The following is an 8,495-nucleotide window of genomic DNA, read 5'->3' on the forward strand; positions in this document are numbered from 1 at the left end:
GAGTTCATTATAGTTCCTATAACTTTTATGGAGTTTCCTTTATCCTTTCTACCTGGGGCTCAGTCAAAACAGGTAGAAGAAGAAGGGTAAGAGCAGGGATGTCAGTTCCTTTCTCCAAGGTTGTTTATATCTACTAAGATCTACTAAGATCTACGCCCGGAGAGGATGGTACAGAAAAACAATTTATGCACAGTCTGATATTTCCTGGAATATGGGGAAATGGTCTGTCTTGGAGAATAAATCTTTTTTTTTTTAAATTTTATTTATTTATTTGACAGAGAGAGAGATCACAAGTAGGCAAAGAGGCAGACAGAGAGAGAGAGGAGGAAGCAGGCTCCCTGCTGAGCAGAGAGCCTGATGTGGGACCCGATCCCAGGACCCTGAGATCATAACCTGAGCCGAAGGCAGCGGCTTAACCCACTGAGCACCCAGGCACCCTTGGAGAACAAATCTTAAGGGAGTCTCTGATCTACCTTAGTAGAAAACATTCCAGGGATTCATGGTTGAAAGGAGAAGGTACTTAGACAAAAATGAAGACTTTTCCAGAATAATAGACCTGACCTGAGAAGTTTGCATTATAGGTCATAGTCCGTATTAATGTGTGCATATGCCATAGGGATATTGAGCTATTAGAGCAAACACTAATGCTACAGAGAAGATTAGCATAGCCCCTGTGCAAGAATGACATACAAATTCATGAAGTGTTCCATAAAAACAACAACAACAACAAAAACCAGGCACTAAGAGGGTATTTGTGGGAAGAATAATGCAAGACCTGCTGGGACAATAGGTTGAAAGTAACTTTGAAATTGGTGATTAGGATTTGGGTCATGAGGACTAAGGCCCCAAAGAAAGGACACAAAGGCTTGGTCCTTGCGACAAACGTCTTTGGAGTACAGAAAACACTGTAAGTTTATGAACTGGGTAAGTAATCCCTTATTTGAGGAAGCCAACTTAACTTGGCTTTGCATGGTCCTCTTACAATGTTTGGAATCTAGTCTTTAGAAAACATTTCCAAATTCCTTGACAAGCAGATTTTTTAAAGTAGTCTGAGAAAATAATATACCACTCTAAGGCAAGTCTACCCAATTTGGGTGAAATGTGTGTTTTTGAAAATATTTCCCAACATTAACCTTGATCTCAAAGAGTCAAAAGCAAATCAGTAAAGGAGAGAGTGGGTAAGAGGCAGAGAAAGAGGAATAGTACAAATGAATAACAAGAGTGAACAGCATAATAATAGATGATATGCTGTATCAAGGGTTTATGTTATGCAAGGCACTATACATATATTACTACACAAGGCATTTTACATATATTAGCTCAAATAATTTTTGTGACAACTCTATTTAGGAGTGTGGCAGAGTCAGCTAGCCTTCCTGTTTTCACTTCCATAGTGAATGGTTATTTCTGGCAAGTGGCTATCCAATGAGGGGCTACATAGCTCACCCACTCCTTTGCAGTTAAATGGAGTAATGTGATTAGTTTCTGTGGTAGACTGAATAATGGCCCTGAAAGTCCCCTACATCCTGATCTATGGAACCTGTAAATATTAATTTTGCATGGCAAAAGGGACTTTGCTGATGTGAAAAAGTTAAAAACCTTACCACAGGGAGTTTATTCTGGATTATCCAGATGGGCCTTAAATGTAAATAAGGGACACAGCGGGAGATCTGACCACAAGCAAAGGTGATGTGAGGAAGCAGAGAGAAATTTGAGGATAATATGTTGCTGGCTTTGAAGATGGGGGGGGGGGCTATGACCCAAGGAATGCAGGGAATACAACACTAAAAGCTGGAAAAAGCAAGGAAATAGATTCTCTCCTAAATCCTGTGGATAAAGCACAGCCCTGCTGACATCTTCGTTTTGACGCAGTAAAACTATTTTGGGTTTCTGGTCTCCAGAGCTGTAAGCACATTAATTTCTGTTGTTTTAAGCCACTAAATTTGTGGCAGTTTTTTAGAGAAGCTATAAAAAATTAATATAATTCTCACCAATGAAATATGAATAAAAATGTTACCAGGACCATGTTGTAACTTGTAAGGGCTCTAGGTGCTTTAGATGTCATGGGCCCTTTACCATAAAAAATATATATATTTTATGAATGTATTCATATAAGTGTAATCCAGGCTTAATTAATTATTATATGTTAGTTGTTATTATATTAATTTTATCTTCTGATTTGAAAAGACATTAAACATTTTTAATGAGCCCCCTAAGAGTATCATGAACCCTAGGCCCTGTGACTATTGTGCCTAACAAATAAGTCAGTGATGTGTATCACTTCCAAACCACAGAGATTATAGAGCCAGTTTTCCTTCTCTTCTCTCTCTCCTTTTTTTTTTTTTGAACAAAGGTGATAGAAGTTTATTATTATCACCAGAGAGAAGCAAGCAGGACAGAAAGGGAGAGACTATCTGCCACAAAGCAGTGGTGGAAGGCTGTAGTTAAGAATGAAAGAGGAGGTATGGGAATACATGAAATTTTTTTCTTTTGATAGCTGTGTCTGGGTGTAAGCAACCCATTGATCAGCTAAGGCTTATGGATATTTTGAGGTGGGTCGCCTAATAGGCCTGTTTGCATTTATCCAGGTGGCAAGGGGTCACTGTGGGCCCTTCTAACTTACTCAGGTTCCCACTGTTCAAGTTGGTTGCCTAAAAGCAGTATCTACATTCCATTCTGACAGATCAATAATGAAAAATCTTTGCCATTTGGGTGGAGGTTTCATCTTCAGTAGCTGCTTCATGCTGAATGAGGGGCTTAGGTGTTCCTACCTATGGACCAACATTGGTCAGTGGGAATTTAATAAGAGTTATAGAAAACCAAGGCAGCTGTGTCTAGAGATGATAACATATGGAAGTCTCCTTGAGCAGAAAGAATCATCTGTTGGCTTGAAGCTATGGCAGTGAAGGATTCTCCGCACTAGGTAGAGAGGCAGGGGAGAAAACAACAAAACATGATTAGAATAACAAGAAGGAAAAATAGCCCAATAAGAGTCCTTTGATAGTTGACAAAATTCTTCCTCCTGTCCAGGAGTTTAATCAGTCAGCAAAGAAAGGGAGGGGCCTTTTAGAACATAAATTTGAGTGTTCATGTCAATTAGAAACCCAGAAATATTTTCCTGGTAATCTGGAATGTATGCACAGCATTCTGTTTTTATGATGGCACATGTCCCACCTTGTGTAGCAGCTAAAATATCTAATGCCATTCTATTTTGTAGGACTGCTTTATGCATTTGAGTTATTTCAGTGTTTAATAATGTAATGCCATTTTGGGAATAATTTAAGGACTTAATTGTGTAGCAGGTGGTATTAACCATCACATGTTCTGTTTTGTTTAGCAGTCAGGTAATTAAAAAGAGGTACCTTTATGGAAACAAAACAAAAATGTAAGTTAATGGAGCAAACTACAAACTCAGTGTCTGAATCTTGAGTGCTGGCATTGAGTCTCCAGCTGCCAGTGAGATTTTTAGATGTCAGGCTTGAAGAATCCTCAGATGAGGTGGGAATACGCAATGGGAATCAGATGGGTATTTCTGGTTTAAAATTCAAATGTCTCTCATGATCCTTTTGAATGGCCCTTAAAGCAACACGCACAAAAATTGTTTATAGATGAGTTTTGCCGCAAATCCTCTGATCTTCAGGTTGTTACTGTGATGCAGGAATGTGTTTACTCACTGATCAAGGTGGTGACTGGCTCTGTGGAAACAAATGAATAAAGGGGAGGGAGCTGAAAGAAGTAAGGCAGCTGAGAGTTAGCCAAGGTCAAGTAAGGGTCCCAACTGAGTCCATAATATGTGCAGATTTGCTCTGGGTGAGCTGACACTGCCAACTGTGCCACATGTTGGGAATGGAGGTCTTAGGGGAATGGAGTCAGAGAGCAGAGGAAAAAGAGTCCTTCACACCCACAGGCATGGATAGTCCAACCTGTTCACTTTCAGACCTTCAGAGTACACTGGGGATCTGCCCTGGCCAGAGAACTTCAGTTGTCTAAGAAGTAGTAGGGTTAGATTGCTGAAGGGCCAAAAAGAGAAAGGAGAGGGAGGGAATGATCTTTTCAAAGGGCAAGAGGGGAAATCCCTCATCCTTTCATGCAAGGGGTTTGGAGATGGTTCCCCTGGGTCTTCAGCTCCTCACCTAGAAGTAACCTCAGCCAGAGGTCATCAGTTCCCCAAGGAATACTAGAGTCAGTCCACTAAGATAAAGTCCAAAGAAACTCCCAGAGAATCTGGGGAGAGCCCTGGGTGAAGAAAAATTCTTTGTGCAGGGTCCACGAAATGTGGGGTGATTCAATCATGTGGAGGCCAGTTGTGTGGGTGGTGAAAGAATTCACCAAAGGCAGAACAAAGGAGAGAAAAGTTTATTGAATACACTGCAAGGGAACAATGGGCAGGACTGCAAGGGAGAGACTGTCTGCCTACTTTCTCCTTTTTAGAGGAGGTCTCTCAGATTCCAACAGCTTGCACTAAAAAATACTCTTGTTTTCCTTGAGTCACCATGTGGAGGAAAGTTACCTTCTGCCCAAGAATACCAACACTGTACTGTCATATCAGTAAAAAATAAACTTTTATTGTTTTAAGCCACAGAAATATTGGGATATATTTGTAACAGCAGATAACATTATACTGGAGAATTTAGAGATTGGAGCTTTAAAGTGGGGTTAACCCATAATAAAAATATACATGTGGCTCTGACTTAGTAGCCAAATTGCATGCAGCAAGGAAGTTGAAATTGGCAACTGGAGATATGGAAACCCAAGTGTAGTGGCAAACATTGGGTGAATGTATCAACCATTTGGAAATGAGGCCAAAGACCTGCTAAGCCTGAAACTCTAGGAGGAGAGATTGGATAATAGACTGTTGATAATGTGCATTGGTTGTTATTTGCAGAATTTAGCATGATATGTCAAGAAAAGATATGCAAGAATTATCTGGTTTGAGATTAAAGACAGAAAGCAATAGAGAGAGTCTTAGTCTTCTCAGTTGCCATAACCATATAATAGACTGGGTGGTTTAAACAACAGAAATTAATTTCCTCACAGTTTTAAAGGCTAGAAGTCCCAGAACAACAAGCAGCAGTATTAGTGTCTATTGAGTGTTCCCTCTTTGACTTCTCTTCTTTTTTCCCCCTAAGATTTTATTTATTTATTTGTTTATTGGAGAGAGAAAGACAGAGACAAAGAGAGACAGAGAGAGCCTAGGGAGGAGGAACAGAGGGAGAGGGACAAGCAGAATCTGCATTGAGCACAGAGTCTTTGTGGGGCTCCATCTCACAACCCTGAGATCATGACCTGCCAAAATCAAGAGTGGGATGCTCAACTGACTGAGCCACCCAGGTGCCCCTCCTTGGTATCTTTTCTTGACAGATGCCTCCTTACTATGTCCTGGCATGGTCTTTCCTTGGTACATGCACATAGATCTATCTTTCTTTCTCTCTCTCTCTCTATTTATCTCTTTCTCTCTTCTTCTCCCTTCTTCTCCTCCTCCTTCTTCTTCTTACTTCTCCACCCCCTCCTTCTCTTCCTCCTCTTTCCTCCTCCTCCTGTTCTTCTTCTCCTCTTCGTCCTCCTCCTTCTTCATTTTCTTCTTCCACATTTCCTACTAGATGAACACTCCAACCTTTTGAGTTCATTTTTATACTAATTACCTTCTAAGCACTCTCTCTCCAAAAGTGGTTACATCGGACATTAAATCTTCAACAGATGAATTTTGAAGGGAATGTGATTCAATCCATAGAATTTCACCCCTGGATTTCTAAAAATCCATGTCCTTCCTGCATGCAAAGTTCATTCATTGCATCTCAATTATTTCCAAAGTCTTAACTTATTCTAGCATCAATCTTAAAGTCTAAAGTCTCTTCTAAATGTTATTTAAATAAGATATAAATGAGACCCAAGGTGTGATTCATCCTGAGGCAAAATCCTTCTGTAGCTGTGACTGTGAAACCAGACAATTTCTGTGCTTCCAAAATACAGTGGTGGGATACGTACAGGATAGACATTTTCATTCCAAAAAGGACAAATTACAAGAAGGAAAGGGATGATGAGTCCTATGCAAGTCCAAAAACCTATCAAAACAAATGTCATTAAGTTTTAAGGCTCAAAAACAATCCTCTTGGTTGAATACCTTGTCCTCCAAGTCCACTAGGGTGGTAGCATCATCCCTGTAGCTGTAGGTGGAGGGTTATGCTCCCACAACTCTGCTAAGTGGGGCACCTACCCACAGGGTTCTAGGTAATCCTGGGCTTTGGGAGAGGCCATTTGGCATATTGAAACTGAGGCAATGGCTCTGATGATCTCTGAATCACTTTCAGTGTAATTTTTCTCTTTTCTTGAAGAGCACCACATGTTCACAAATAGCCCTATTGTCCCATTCTGTCAAATCAAATAAGAAGCTTTCCTTCATTTTGGTCTCATGTTTATCCTCTCCAGCTTAAATTGCCAGTGTTTCTACTAATATAATCCCATAAGCTTTTTATCAGGTGATAATCCAGCCAAAACAACTCTCTTATTTTTGAAATATGGATAAGCTTAGAATTTTCCAAATCTTTAGGTTCTGGTTCCTTTAGCTTAACAATTCCTTCTTCAATTTATCTCTTTTGTATTTTACTATAAGCAATCATGAAGAATCAAACACCTTTAAAAAAACTTTGATTAAAAATATCCTCAGATAAGTATCCAATTTCAGCATTTTCAAGCTCTACCTTCCACAAAACTAGAACACAATTCATTCAAGTTTTTTGCCACCTTATAACAAGGATTTCCATTCCTCCAGTTTCCAATAATATGTTTCTCAGGGTGCCTGGGTGGCTCAGTTGGTAGAGTATCTGCCTTTGGCTCACATCATGGTCCCAGGGTCTTGTGATCAAGCCCGGAATCTGCCTCCCTGCTCAGAGGATAATCTGCTTCTTCCTCTCACTCTGCCCCTCTCCCCTTATTCTTGTTCTCTTTTGCTTTGTTCTCTGTCTCAAATAAATAAATTAAAAATCTTTCAAAAATAGTATGTTTCTCATTTCCAAAGTGAAGCCTCACTAGAGTCATCTTAATGTCCATAGTTTTAGATAGCACACTAAAATTCTCTTAGCTTCTACCCATTATCCAGTTCCTAAGCCACTTCCTCATTTTTTAGGTATTTACTACATCAGTGCCCTACTTTTCAGTAAGAAAACATGTTTTAGTCTGCTTGGATCCCCATAACAAAACAGCATAGACTGGGTGGCTTAAACAACAGAAATATATTTTCCAGTTATATAAGCTAGAAGTTCTAGATCAAGATGCAGCAGGATTGGTTTCTTGTGAATTCTCTCCTTCTGGCTTACAGATCGCCACCTTCTCATTCTCTCTTGATATGATCTTTCTTCAGTAAGCAGTATGGAGACAGAGAGAGGAAGAGAGAGAGATTCTTGTAAAGCCACCAATATCAGATTAGGACCCCATCCTATGGTCTCATTTTTACCTTGAATATATCCTAAAAGCCCCATCTCCAAACATAGTCACATTGGGGGTTAGGTTTTCAACATATAAATTTTGGAGGGACATAGTCAATCCATAGGAATGGCCTTGCAGGGTTTAAAATATTGGATTCTAAAGAGAAAGACTTCAGGCTGAAAAAGTCTTTAAGCAAAAGGACTCATTAGGTTTCCTCAGAGAGAAATGCCAGAATAAAGAGCTCTAAAAACCCATTTCTCTACAAAAACAATGAATAAACTGGTAAAACTAGTTAGAATCAGGTTTTCCTAACTTTGGAAACTAACCAAAGTATATGACAACCAGGGAACTGCTTAATCAAGAAAAACAGCTGAGGATGAGTTAAGATGGTGGATTAATAAGAGGACCCTAAGTTTGACTCCTCCTTCAAACAAAGCTAGATAATTATAAAATCATTCGGAACATCCCAAGAAAGCAATCTGAGGTCTGAGAACGAAACTGCAAGCCCACATGTAGAAAAGCAATCACCTTCTGGAAGTTATGAGGTGTGGAATTGATCTGGTGGAGATGTAACTGTGTATACTGTGGACTGGAGGGAACCATGCTTGTGGAGGCTACCACAAAGTATTATAAGCAGTAGAGGGCAAAATCTGAAATTTTAGGAGTCAGCCACCTCCAGGGTCATCACTGGCTGAAATAAAGGTGCTCAGGTGTGGAAGTAGGGTGGTGATCCAGGAGTGGGCAGTGTGGGCTGAGGATCCCATTGGTTGCAAGTAGAACAGGTAGTGCCAACATGATGCACTATTCCCCGAGATTGGGGACTCAAGCTGAGGGCTGTGAGCCTGGGTGCTGGCTCTCTGCTCCATCTTTTCATAAATGCTGAACCACTGCACAGTCATGTGACCACTTTCCTAGCACACCAACAAGTGGCAAAAGTGTGGCTCGACCCTCTTCCAGAGGATCAACATGGATCCACACCACAGGAGTCCCAGATTTGGAGTTTTGAAACCCAGTCCCACATCTGAGATAAAACAGCTCAGACACTGGCAGGGTGAAGGAAGGGATCTGACAGA

The 8,495-nt window shown here is 40.3% G+C and overlaps 1 non-coding gene across 1 annotated transcript; it reads left to right on the plus strand.

The window, feature by feature from the left end:
- The first annotated feature begins 608 nt into the window (after window positions 1–608).
- On the plus strand, window positions 609–716 carry LOC122897835. Its single transcript, XR_006382667.1, has one exon. It is a non-coding gene; the product is annotated as a U6 spliceosomal RNA (small nuclear RNA).
- Window positions 717–8,495: the final 7,779 nt, after the last annotated feature.

This window comes from Neovison vison, chromosome X (genome assembly GCF_020171115.1).
Source record: "Neovison vison isolate M4711 chromosome X, ASM_NN_V1, whole genome shotgun sequence".
Lineage (NCBI taxonomy): Eukaryota > Metazoa > Chordata > Mammalia > Carnivora > Mustelidae > Neogale > Neogale vison.